We start from the raw sequence: 14,638 nt of genomic DNA on the forward strand, positions 1-14,638 counted from the left end.
TCGATTAGAGATAGAGCTCGTGATCAAGCACGCCAAGAATACATGTCGACGCTCTGTAGAGCATCCTGGGTAACAACAGCAGTATGTGGGCGAGCATTATCCTGTTGGAAAACTCCCTTTTGAATGCTGTTTATGAACCGCAGCACAACAGGTCGAATCACCAGACTGACTTACAATTTTGTAGTCAGGGTGCGTGGGATAACCAGGAGAGAGCTCCTGCTATCATACACATCACACCCCAGATCATAACTTCAGATGCAGGTTCAGTGTCTCTAAGCATGCAGACAAGTTAGGTGCTGGGCCTTAACTGGCCTCCTTCTAACCAAATAATGGCCATCATTCACACTGAGGCAGAACCAGCTTTCACTAGAAAATACAACAGACCTCTTCTCCGCCCTCCAAAGAGCTGTCACCCTACACCACTCACGTCGCAAATGGTGGGTTGAGGTCAGTAGAATAAACGCTAAGGGTGTCTAATCACCACACTGACGTATAATTTTGCAGCCAGAGGGCGTGGGACAACCACGGGAGTGCTCCTGCTGTCGTACGAATTCGCGCCCCAAACCATTAACTTTAGGTGTAGGTCCATTGTGCTAAGCATGCAGACAAGTTGAGTGCAGGTCCTTAATTGGCCTCCTTCTAACCAACGCATGGCCATCACTGACACCTTGGTAGAACCAGCTTTCATAAGAAAACACAACAGACCTCCACTCCGCATTCCAACGAGCGCTCGCTCGACATCGCTCAAGTCACAAATGGTGATGGTTTAAGGTCAGAGCGTCTGTTTTTAAACGATTTGTAAAACAGTTCGTTGTGTCACTGTGGTGCCAACTGCTGTTCAAATTACTGCTGTAGATGCAATACGATGCGCTATAGCCTTACGCCGAACACCATGTCTTCTCTCTCGTTATGCCACGTGGAGACCGGTCTTCTTAGGACACTACATTCTCATAACCACCGCGGCCAGAAATCATGTACACTGGCTAGGTTCTAGCCAATTCTTCATGCAGTATCGCTGAATAAACATCCAGCCACTTGTAGCCCTATTACACGACCTCGTTCAATATCAGTGAGGTGCTGAGACTGGCGCGAATTTGAACAGACGTCGTCTTTCAGATGTAGCCTACCAACTTCTGTTTATGTCGCACAAATCCCTCTTGGTGTTGTGATTTTTTTCCCGTCAGAGTACGTCTTGGAAGCCTAGAAGAACTATGGATACTGTGTGTATTCTTCTCATGATTGCAAAATTAAGTTCCTATATGCACTGTTTATTCAGTATACAGCAGACATTTCTGGGAGCTACGAGCTCCTACACAAATCGTGGTACAGGCATCAGAAACATTTCTTCCCATCATTGCCGGCCGGTGTGGCCGTGAGGTTCTAGGCGCTTCAGTGACCGCTACGGTCGCAGGTTCGAATCCTGCCTCGGGCATGGATGTCTGTGATGTCCTTAGGTTAGTTAGGTTTAAGTAGTTCTAAGTTGTAGGGGACTGATGACCACAGATGTTAAGTCCCATAGTGCTCAGAGCCATTTGACCCTATTTTTTTTCTTCCCGTCATTCTTATCATTTGCACTTGTATCCATTGGAACTTTACGGTTACTTGTTATGTCCACTACATCCATACCAATCCTCATCTGGTAGCAAATCAGAAATTGGTTATATCTGTGGATGACGAACTGCAATTTTGACTTAAGTTGTGGATTTATTTGAGTATAACGTGCAGCCATGTGCCTTTTTGAATTTTTGGTATGATTTATCTTCTGTAGCATTAACTAGTTCATCATGAACCTGAGGTGTTCAGGAACATTATCTGCACCATTGTTGCTAGACACTTTGGTCCTGGTGATAGTGCTCTCTCGTGGTGTGGAATGGATTTGTTATGGAGTAGGAGGAGATTAGTGTTTAACGTCCCGTCGACAACGAGGTCATTAGAGACGGAGCATAAGGTCGGATTAGGGAAGGATGTGGAAAGAAATTGGCCGTGCACTTTCAAAGTAACCATCCTGGCATATGTCTAAATCGATTTAGAGAAATCACGGTAAATCTAAATCAGGATGGCAGGAACGGGTTTGAACCGTCGTCTTTCCGAATGCGAGTCCGATTTGCCATGGAAACCACGAGGCAGTGTAGTTACCACGACCACATTTTCTACCTCGGCACGGTGCAGATAATGTTTCTGTAACATCTTGCGAGGATCCTACAGGGTGATTAAAAAAAAGGAAAGAATGGATTTCAGCTGTTTATTACCGAAAAAGTATAAAAATGGAAACACATTCTGTATGTCAACAGACGGAGGAAGGTTCAAAGTTTCAACACAGCCGCTGTTGTTTGTCTGTAGGATCATGGAGACTGCAGCACAAGAGAAATAATTTTGTCTTTCGGTATTGGCGCAAAGTCAATCCATTGTTTAAGTGCAACCTGCACTCCGCCGTCGATTTAGCAAGAAGGCGCTTCTGCACAAACAGATTTACGACTGGCATTAAAGGTTCTTGGAAACCGGTTGCATATGCGGAGGGAAGAACACTTGTCGGCCAAGCACGTCTGACGAAAATGTCGAGAGCATCCGTGGTGCTTTGATCCGGAACCCTCGAAGTTCACGATAAGGGTAGGCCAGAAACTTTACCTACTTTCGCCTGGATGCGCGGCGGATTGCTAACCGAAGGACCCAGGTTCTATTCTAAGTCTGGTCGGAGATTTTCTCTGTGGTGTCACCGCCAGACACCACACTTGCTAGGTGGTAGCTTAAATCGGCCGCGGTCCATTTAGTACATGTCGGACCCGCGTGTCGCCACTGTGTGATCGCAGACCGAGCGCCACCACAAGGCAGGTCTCGAGATCGGAATAGCACTCGCCCCAGTTGTACGACGACTTTGCTAGCGACTACACTGACGAAGCCTTTCTCTCATTTGCCGAGAGACAGTTAGAATAGCCTTCAGCTAAGTCCATGGCTACGACCTAGCAAGGCGCCATTAGCCTTACATAGTTTGATAGTTATCGTATGAAATGTCTCATCCAGAACGATGTATACAACAAGGATTAAAAGTTAAGTATAATAGCAGCTACGTACTTTTCTTGTTACCATTTATTACGTATCCTGTTTCAGACCTCTCTCTAGATTAACGCGTGCCTTTCGGCTACTTCAGTGTGGCGTAGCTGTCTTGTTACGCCACAACATTCTCCGTTCGGGGAGAGGGTGTTGTGTTGTCCTTGCGTTCGTATCGTCACAATTGACATTACACTGTTGACACTGCTGTATGGGCGCGTTCCGAACGCCAGTAAATTAAAAAAAACTTCAAATTCGTCAAACAACGGTGCGGCGCGTTGTAAAACACGCCTGCATACGAAGCCTTACAAGTTGCAGTTACTTCACCACTTGCGTCCTGGCTACCAAAACAGAAGGTACGAATTTGCGTTTCAGTTCTCCAGGATTATGGCTGTGGACAGTTTTTCCGAACGATTCACATCGGAGGATTCGACGTTTCACACACACACACACACACACACACACACACACACACAGAAAAAATAATAATAAAAAAAAAAAAAAAAATGTTAAAATGGCTCTGAGCTCTAGGGAACTTAACTTCTGAGGTCATCAGTTCCCTAGAACTTAGAACTACTTAAACCTAACTAACCTAAGGACACCACACACATCCATGCCCGAGGCAGGATTCGAACCTGCGACCGTAGCGGTCGCGAGGTTCCAGACTGTAGCGCCTACAACCGCTCTGCCACCCCGGCCGGTGTTTCATCAATCGGGTAAGAATTTGGGGGTCACAAAATCCTGGCGCCGTCTTTGAACGTGACACACATCGAAACTGAATGCGTTTTGTGCCGTTTATGTTCAGAAAGTTTATGGACCTTTATTTTTTGCAAGGGAAACGTGTGGCAGAAATGTCATATCTGGACATGCTACAAAACGCGTTGTTCCCTCTACTTCATGAAAGATTCCAATGATTTTTATGCATGACGGCGACCCGCCTCACGCTCACCGTAACTGCAACAAAGACCAGTTCCCAGTAACACAGCAGAAAAAATGACCACCTCACACAGTACTGTTAATTATGTAGATAACAATGGCTGCAACCAAAAACAAATGACTATCGGCCAAAGCCTATCTACTTCTACCGATTCAGGACTTTTTTTGCTCTAGCTTGGCATTTCGTCGTCGTTATACAGCGTTTCAGGTTGGGGAGCTGATCGGTCAACTTAACCCTCCGTTGTTCGCGCGGATGACATTCGTCTTCCACATGACTTTCCCGTTCAATTTTGTCTGACAGGGCTGGATTGAGTTCGCGCCATTTTCAGTGCCTTTCTGTTAACTCTTCGGCTGTTACTTCCAATCACTGTTGGCTTTCATTTACGAGAGATACATTTTAGGATGTAGAGGCTTGTCTCACTAGGGGCAGGATAGATACTGCCTACAGGAAAATTAAAGAGACCTTTGGAGAGAAGAGAACCACTTGTATGAATATCAAGAGCTCAGATGGCAACCCAGTTCTAAGCAAAGAAGGGAAGGCAGAAAGGTGGAAGGAGTATATAGAGGGTTTATACAAGGGCGATGTACTTGAGGACAATATTATGGAAATGGAAGAGGATGTAGATGAAGACGAAATGGGAGATATGATACTGCGTGAAGAGTTTGACAGAGCACTGAAAGACCTGAGTCGAAACAAGGCCCCGGGAGTAGACAACATTCCATTAGAACTACTGATGGCCTTGGGAGAGCCAGTCATGACAAAACTCTACCATCTGGTGAGCAAGATGTATGAAACAGGCGAAATACCCTCAGACTTCAAGAAGAATATAATAATTCCAATCCCAAAGAAAGCAGGTGTTGACCGATGTGAAAATTACCGAAATATCAGTTTAATAAGTCACAGCTGCAAAATACTAACGCGAATTCTTTACAGACGAATGGAAAAACTGGTAGAAACGGACCTCGGGGAAGATCAGTTTGGATTCCGTAGAAATGTTGGAACACGTGAGGCAATACTAACCTTACGACTTATCTTAGAAGCTAGATTAAGAAAAGGCAAACCTACGTTTCTAGCATTTGTAGACTTAGAGAAAGCTTTTGACAATGTTAACTGGAATACTCTCTTTCAAATTCTTAAAGTGGCAGGGGTAAAATACAGGGAGCGAAAGGCTATTTACAGTTTGTACAGAAACCAGATGGCAGTTATAAGAGTCGAGGGGCATGAAAGGGAAGCAGTGGTTGGGAAAGGAGTGAGACAGGGTTGTAGCCTCTCCCCGATGTTGTTCAATCTGTGTATTGAGCGACCAGTAAAGGAAACAAAAGAAAAATTCGGTGTAGGTATTAAAATTCATGGAAAAGAAGTAAAAACTTTGAGGTTCGCCGATGACATAGTAATTCTGTCAGAGTTGGAAGAGCAGTTGAACGGAATGGACAGTGTCTTGAAAGGAGGATATAAGATGAACATCAACAAAAACAAAACGATGATAATGGAATGTAGTCAAATTAAATCGGGTGATGCTGAGGGAATTAGATTAGGAAATGAGACACTTAAAGTAGTAAAGGAGTTTTGCTATTTAGGGAGTAAAATAACTGATGATGGTCGAAGTAGAGAGGATATAAAATGTAGACTGGCAATGGCAAGGAAATCGTTTCTGAAGAAGAGAAATGTGTTAACATCGAGTATAGATTTAAGTGTAAGGAAGTCGTTTCTGAAAGTATTTGTATGGAGTGTAGCCATGTATGGAAGTGAAACATGGACGATAACTAGTTTGGACAAGAAGAGAATAGAAGCTTTCGAAATATGGTGCTACAGAAGAATGCTGAAGATAAGGTGGGTAGATCACGTAACTAATGACGAGGTATTGAATAGGATTGGGGAGAAGAGAAGTTTGTGGCTCAACTTGACTAGAAGAAGGGATCGGTTGGTAGGACATGTTTTGAGGCATCAAGGTATCACAAATTTAGCATTGGAGGGCAGCGTGGAATGTAAAAATCGTAGAGGGAGACCAAGAGATGAATACACTAAGCAGATTCAGAAGGATGTAGGTTGCAGTAGGTACTGGGAGATGAAGAAGCTTGCACAGGATAGAGTAGCATGGAGAGCTGCATCAAACCAGTCTCAGGACTGAAGACAACAACAACAACAACATTGTTTATGAAACATTATTATAGTCTGGAGGACTCTTGTCATCCGCGCGAGCTCTGCTGCCACAATCTGAAACAAAGTAAGTCTGTATTACTTTAGGGCTATCCTAGATTCAATCGATCTTCAATGTGCATAAATTTAGACTATTGAAACTGATTGCAGCTACCTTCCATGTTAACCTAGTACTCTCTTTATTTTTAAACTGTGGAAGAAATGTCAAAGGCAAAAAACCTCGGACAGAGTTTAGCAGAGATCCTAATGTATGGTTGGAATGGTTCAATGAGCTGAGGGATGAAGATACCCACAGTGATAGTGTTGACTCAGAGACTGAGGATTCTGTTCATGGAAGCGGTCATGATTCAGGAACAGAACAAGGAATGTCAGAAAATGATGAATATGAATCATAGGAAGAAGTAACTCAAAAGGATGCATTTTTTTAGGGAAAGATGGAATAACTAATCGGGGGAAAAATAAATATCCTACCAGTGTTAGAAGCAGATCTTGTAAATTTATTACGCTTTTGCCTGGACCAAAAAATCAAGCTCGTATAAAAAAGACGTCTCTAGGGGAAGGAACGTTAAAGAAACAGATGCGATAGAGATCAGAGCTTTCATTGGCTTGTTATATCTATGTGGATCTTTGAGATGTTCTAGTTAGGGTATATCGAAATTTTGGAATAACTCAAAGGGAAACGGACTTGAATCATGTTATTTATGCATAAGTGAAACCCGATTCAGGTTTCTGTTGAGATGTCTGACGTTTGATAATATCTGTGATAGAGGTGTTCGCAGAGAGACTGACAAGTTGGCTGCTATCAGAGCTATCAGAGAGGTACTTGCATTATTAACGAACAATTGCCAAAAATATTTTTCTCCTTCTTACTGTTGACGAACAGCTTTTGGCATTTAGAGGAAACTGCCCGTTCAGGAAATATATTCCTAGCAAACCAGCAAAGTATGGGTTAAAAGTGTTTGCCTTGGTTGATGTAAAAACAGCTTACACTTTGAATTTAGAACCGTACGTCGGTAAGCAACAAGAGGGAGCATGTATTGCCAGTAATTCAGCTGAAGATATGGTTCTTCGAATGGTAAAACTGTTTCAAACATTAGAACATATTATAGTGTGTACAAATATTAAATGTATTATATTTAAATTTAATAAAAATCATAAAACCACTCATAAATACCGTTCAAAGTATACAAATAGACCGCTTGCTTTGTGGATGACACCAGTCATCCGCGCGAGTGACGATGTCATGAATTTTCGCGCGAGTAATGGAGGGTTAAAGTTGAGACTCTGAACGGCTTTTGAGTGCACATCTAGGTTACGAGTTGCATTTTTAAGTTCAGTTACATCTACAAGAGTGCATCTCACTTCGATTAATGAGCAGACTATACTGTGTGAAATATTACCCGTTCTGTGTAATTGGGATTTTTATGTATCCCGATAAGCTTTAATTAGGAGTCGGGTTTTCAACGGAAAAATCAGGACAGTCCAGCTCAAATGGGGGTACCTGGCAACCTTACCCAACGGTCGTGTCCGTCTGATGATCAGCCTGCAGTGGTTCGAAAACTAATTAATCACACGGGAAATAAACCGTATCAAAAATTCAAAAAAGCAACTGGTTGCATATGATACCGAAATTAATCGCCAATGTTTATATTTTTGCATGGGTCGTTCTTGCAGCGGCCGCTTCAGCTTGAACCAATAATTGTTTTCCCGCAGGTACTATGTATACGTTGGATAGCGGTCATCATTGTGGAGCCTGATCTCGCTGTTCTGCCCTTCGTATATGTCGTTCGAGAAGTTGAATCACGGAACAAATATCGCTGCACTGTTTCTAAGCTCGACGTTAGACAGAAGGCATAAATGAAATGCGCGCATATTAATAGTATAACTAACTACTAGTGAATGAGTTCCAGTTCATCCATATCGTGCTGAGCGAACCGAATTGTTAAAGTTGTTTACGTTGGTAGCCAAAGATATCCTTTAGTTTCTCTGTGAAAGAAGGTCGTCTGTTAAAACTTCATCCAAGTGCTGTAACGTCTGCAGTTTCAATGGAAGAAGAGCAACTGGAAACACGTCCCCACAGGTAAAAACTTTTTCATGCGGGTCACAAAAATCGTATACTTCGTAACACCGACAGCTGCCGCTTGTTGTGTGCCTTACAGCTGAGTACATTGCTTTTGTGGTTATGTCAGTGCTCTCTCTTATATTTCTGCACTAGGCTGTGTGCATCGTGAATTTGGCTAAAGGAAGCAGTGCTGTATAAATATGAGCGAATCAAGAATACTAAGTTATATGATTTGCTTACGTGTCAAAGAAAAGCTTGCCTGACTCATCAGAAGCTAAAGCGACAACTCTTTTCTTTACCAGTTAACATCAACCAAGGTTGTTACAGCATCCATAGAAGATATTGTTTCTTATTTATTTTTTATTTTTTAACTCGTTTGAATCACATGTGAACCACGGTACTTGTGTTTTTGCTGTGCTGTTGTCGTCTACCATTTCTGGTGGCCTTGGTGAAGTTTGTAGCTGTTTTCTTGTTCGTACCTTGAACTTTCCTGAAAGTCCATTGTCCCTTCATTTTCCATATGAACACTATCTTGGGTTCTGTGTACTGTTTCCTTGTCTCATTGTGGTTAACTTCTGCAGGGGATGTTAGGAAGGTTATAGTTTCAATTTCAAAATGGTAGTCCCGCTGTTAATTATAAAGTCTTACCTAACATGACGTTCGTGATCTGCAGGGATCCAATGGTTTAACCTTTGTTCGCTACTTTTAAAATCTGTGTCAAGAGGAATGTTCGATATTAGTCGTCGGCTTATGCTAGTGACATCACGTCACATTGTGGTGCATATATTCACAGTTTTGTTGTTAGTTGGTGAAGCCAACGAATATTAAAGGGAAAGAAACTGGTTGTGGTGACGCATTGGTCTGTAGCTTAGCCCGAGGTGTGATTTAGGTTGGGAGATAACAGCTTGGTTGTGGGAGATAACAGCTTGGTTGTGATTTGGCGAACCCAACGAATGCGATACCAAAAAATCCTGGTTGTGGCGACAGACTGCGCTGTAGCTTTGCCTGAAGTCTAGGTTAGTTTGGAAGGAGACAGTTTGTTTGTGAGTTGGCGAACCCAACGATTGCGATACTAAAAAAACGTGGTTGTGGTGACAGACTCACCTGCAACTTAGCCCATTTGAAAAAAAAAATCTCCAATACCATCACGTTATAGTCGCTAATTCTTTACGGAGTTTTACATATTTTCTATGTCACTGGTGAAAGCCGAATCATATAGGTCGGCCTACGAGGGTCCGTATTGTCTAGGTGGTTCTTCTTCTGATGGCTTAGGAGAAGATTTCGTGGTGGTGGTAGAGTTCACGATTAGCTCTGTACCATCGTCTCCCATCTGTATGGATTTTCGGTCTTACTATCGTTCGCAGGAATTTTCTTTCTTGTACTTCGAGGACTTTTAAAGGGGTCATAGGAACTCTCCTGCGTAGAGGTCTGACGGTCTGGCTACGTATTATAGTATCTTAATTTGATATTCATCGATAGACGTTTCGAGGTATACATTTTTCTGCAATAGTTTAATCTTCCTTTGATCGAGAACTATCGTTTCACCGAGATCATCTGAGAACCGTTCTCAACGCACTTCCAGCTTTTGGCTCTCTTGATATGCTTGGTAGCGCTGACTTGTCATCGTTCTGGAGGCGTCTTTATTATTGGTAATGAATTCGGTCTTCCCGGTGTTATCAATAGATCTGTTTTCTCTGTTATTAAATGCAGTGCTTGGAGTAGCATAGAAGCCTCTTGCATGGGCGTTTGCCAATAAAATCAGGTCATCAGCATAAGCCAGGAATGGGATCCTTATGTTGTCTGCTTTGATCCCTATCCTTAATCAAGTATTCGCTGGTTCATTTACTGATTATTTTTGTCACAGAGTTAAACAGTATACGTGAAATACCGCCTCCTTTCGTCGTCCTAGAATAATTATGAGTGTGCTTGAATACTTTCCAAAATATTCGATTTTGTGGCGCACTGTATCAGAGTAACCGGTTCAAATACAGGTGGAGGAGGGACGCATTATCACTAGCGCTTAGCTAGACACGAAGGGAATGGTGCGAAAGTATTGTTCTCGATCAGCCGAATCATACAGTGGCATAAATTAAATCTGAAATCTCGACAGAGTGTCTTGCCGGTCGAGTGCATGCACAAGTTAATGATGAGTTCGTCGGATAAGAACGTAAGGATATTTACCATCCGCTAGTATCGATTTTCATACTAATCTCTGCTCCAACAAATAGTAATAAAAAATCATTAACAGCACTTTATGCTGGGATTCATATTATGTAGATTACACATGGTGGTCAGAAACAGCCTGAAAAGCTGAGAGAAATAATTGTTAAGAAAAAAATCGATATGTTGGGCCTTTCCGAATTATTTAACATTGAAGTTATCCAATTAGGTCGTCTCTAGCGCAAATTCAGTCCGACAACCAGAGGTGGTATAGACAAGCGTGCACTTTGTTTGGTTTCCTCAAACCGAGAAACGCAGCTTTTGCTCATTTATTGCTTCAGAAAGAGACACACTTTAGCTGGTAATGAGCACTTCATCCAGTGGCAACTTATGGACCGACCGATGTCTGTGCATTGCCGCACTTTAACGCGTGCAAGTGCTCGAATTTGCGCGCTCGATGACCTGATCGCTTAAATTCAGCGGTAAACAACTCTGAAACGGCAACGGATCGAATTTTTTTTTTTACACAACGTCTCTTGCAACGAATATGTCTGACCACCCTGTATACGATGAACAGGAGAATGCAAAGTTAGACATCGCTACACAACCATGTTTAAACATTTGCAGTAGCGTATCGCAGCAGCCGGGTGCTATAATTAATTGTTCAGTGCATATACTTAGACTTTATAAAGATGACCGGTAATATCTCCAACTTTGGTGATAGGAAGATTGGCTCATCTCTTTGATACTGATTATAGTTTCTCTCGGTGGAAAGGATTTGTGTGGTAAACTCGCAGATATTGTCTAATTTTTAGTTTACCCAACTCTGCCGACCGGCGATGTATCTGTTGGCCTCTATTGTTGTGAGTCACTCGGTGTTCAGGGATCATACAGGCATCCACCACAAAATGTTGTCTTATTTGAATCAGTGCTGAGTCACTATAAGGCACCTGTATACGTCGATTGTCTTTGCAGTGGACGTATCAGTTTTACAGCATGTTACTTAGTGTTCTTCTAGAAGATTTACAAGGAAGGAAGATTGGGCAACGAGATCATTAAAGACGGAGTACAAGTACAAGCTCGCATTGGAGGGAGAAACTGACCGTTCACTGTCAACGGAATCATAGCGAAATTCAGTTTAAGCGGTTAAGGCAAGTAACGGAAAACCTGGATATCGATTGTCGAACGGAGATTTGAACCTCCGTCCTGCCATTGTTACCTCTGCTCCATCTCACCCCGGTACTAGCGGAATTGGTAAGCTCTACAACAAAAGGGCATTGAAAATGTGTCACAGTAACTGGAATTATCACGTGCATTCCTTCATTCATTCATTCGTTGTGTGCTGTAGAGCCCATCAAAAAGAACGAGTCAAGGTATACACTATGCATGGTGGCTTAATTAAGAATATTAATGAATAAATGCAATAATTTTACTAGCTGTGTGACCGGTTACGAAGTCTCGTAACCGGTTGGCCCTGACTATTATTAGCACGCAATCTGACTACATAAAATAAAAATAAAGAATGACAAGCAATTTCCATTAACACAATTGATTAATTAAGTCTCCTGCAACTATAAAAGCTACGAAACAACAAAGCACAAGTGTAACTGTTCTGTGTGTGGTAGTGTGACTCAACGTACATGTATCTGGCTCGGTTCTTTCTCAATACGACAAAATGTTTTAAACACCATTTACAATGAACTAATTGAAAAACCAGAAATATTATAATTGAACATAGAAACCAGAATTACAAGTCTAATAAATGAACACGAGCCAGATGCCTTGTAGACTGTACCTGTGAGCATGAGGCATTGTCATTAAAGAAAACTGTAATACCTTTTTACCTCATTATATATTGACGAAAATTTTCCATTACACCAGCATCGTAAATCAAAAGCCCATCTCCTCAAATACACTCAGACAATTGCAACTTCTTCCATCTATACATTACACCAACCGAACAGCATCTACTCTCTCGCCCAACAGAACAACTGCCCTCGACATCCTCTGAACTACTATTCCACCAGTGGAGGCGGTGGAATAATAATCTTTGGCGCAATCTCTGGCGCTGTGACTCAGGGTAGCCACCTTTCAACTAATAACGTAAAAGGAAATCATAAAAAACTATTCCACATAATGTGTTAATAATAAACAGTCATGCCAATGTTAGCTACATTTAACGAAGTAAATTACACTGAAGAGCCAAAGAACTTGGAACCCCTGCCTAATATCGTGTAGGGCCACGTGACCACGCAGAAGTGCCGCAACACGACGTGGCATGGACTCAACTAATGTCTGAAGTAGTGCTGGAGGGAATTTACACCATGAATCTTCCAGGGCTGTTCATAAATCCTTAAGAGTTCGAGGGCGTGGAGGTCCCTTCTGAACAGCACTTTGCAAGGCACCCCACGTATGCTCAATAATGTTCAAGTCTGGGCAGGTAGGTGGCAAGGCCCATGGATTCGTGAGGTTGTATCCATACCCGTACACGTCCATCCTCTCGATATAATTTGAAACGAGACTCGTCCGATCAGGCAACATGTTTACAGTTGTCAACAATCCAATGTCGGTATTGACAGGCCCAGGCGAGGCGTAAAGCTTTGTGTTGTGCGGGCATCAAGGGTACACATGTGGTCCCCCGACTCCGAAAGCCCATATCGATGATGTTTCGTTGAATGGTTCGCACGCTGACACTTGTTAATGCCCCGGCATTGAAATCTGCAGCGCCGCGCGGAGTGACTGCGCCACGTCACGGAGGTTCGATTGTTCCCTCGGGCATGGGTGTGTGTGTTGTTCTTAGCATAAGTTCGTTTAAGTAGTGTGTAAGTCTAGGGACCGATGACCTCAGCAGTTTGGTCCCTTAGGAATTCAAACACATTTGAACATTTTGAAATCTGCATCGATTTACGGAAGGGTTCACTTCTGTCACGTAGAACGATTTTATTCAGTCGTCGTTGGTTCCAATCTTGCAAGATCTTTTCCGGCTGCAAGCGATGTCGGAAATTTGACGTTTTGCCGGATTCCTGATATTCACAGTCCACTAGTGAAATGGTTGAACGGGAAAAATCCCCATTTCATCGATGCCTCGGAGATGCTGCGTACCATTGCTCGTGAGCCGACTGTAACACCTCGTTTAAACTCACTTAAATGTTGATAACCTGCCATTGTAGCAGCAGTAACCGATCTAACCGCGTCAGACACATGTTGTCTTATATGTGCGTTGACGCCCGAGTGCCGTATTCTGTCTGTTTACATTATCTCTGTATTTGAATACGCATGCCTATACCTGTTTCTTTGGCGCTTCAATGTATTTGAATACGCATGCCTATACCTGTTTCTTTGGCGTTTCAATGTAGAAAGAAAGCCACTATTCTGAAAAAAACTGCTGGGTCCTGAGGAAGGTCCACCTCTGTAGCTTAGGGAATAGTCCCATCTCGTGCGTGAACGGGAACGTCGCTAGTTTTCCGCCTCATCCCAGTGTCGCGTGCGCGTGGACAGCTTTTCTTCAGTGTTGTTTGTGTTATCGTGTGCGTCACATCCTTCGACCATAGATATTGGTAGTCTGGTCATGACGTATATTTCGTGGCACCAACATCTCTACTGCTATACCACGTGACTATTGGCAAAGCAATGGTGGTATCCTGTTGTGCTTATGGTAGTACCGAGCGTTTTGTGAAGGGAAGTAACATTAAATTTCACGTGTAAGTATTATTAGTATAATTTAGCGGCATTTCTTGAATACTGATAAACTATTTTGTGTATCATATCCTTACCCAGAACGCCACAGTTACGTAAATTGGCGGTTTGAAGTGCTGTGTGTGTTTCCAGGCGCACATTGCAATCGTATATATTTCTTGAAATGGTAAGCTACAAAGCTACTTTTTCTCTTTCGTATAGGTTTCCAAAGGATGAAGGGCGCAGGCAGATGTGGATACAGGCAGTGAAACGAAAAGATTTCAAGCCTACTGCGCACACACGCATCTGTTCGAAGCACTTTGAAGAAGATATATATATATATATATATATATATATATATATATATACTACTGGAAATTGAAATAAGAACACCGTGAATTCATTGTCCCAGGAAGGGGAAACTTTATTGACACATTCCTGGAGTCAGATACATCACATGATCACACTGACAGAACCACAGGCACATAGACACAGGCAACAGAGCATGCACAATGTCGGCACTAGTACGGTGTATATCCACCTTTCGCAGCAATGCAGGCTGCTATTCTCCCATGGAGACGATCGTAGAGATGCTGGATGTA

General features: G+C 42.7%; 1 protein-coding gene across 1 annotated transcript in view; it reads left to right on the forward strand.

The window, feature by feature from the left end:
• Positions 1-8,192: 8,192 nt before the first annotated feature.
• Positions 8,193-14,638, forward strand: part of LOC126482099 (uncharacterized) — a 122,344-nt gene continuing 115,898 nt past the window's right edge. Inside the window, exon 1 of the mRNA XM_050106075.1 lies at positions 8,193-8,219. The gene's annotated coding sequence lies outside the window, so the exon portion shown is untranslated. The remainder of the gene's footprint in view (positions 8,220-14,638) is intronic.

Source organism: Schistocerca serialis, chromosome 5 (genome assembly GCF_023864345.2).
Source record: "Schistocerca serialis cubense isolate TAMUIC-IGC-003099 chromosome 5, iqSchSeri2.2, whole genome shotgun sequence".
NCBI lineage: Eukaryota > Metazoa > Arthropoda > Insecta > Orthoptera > Acrididae > Schistocerca > Schistocerca serialis.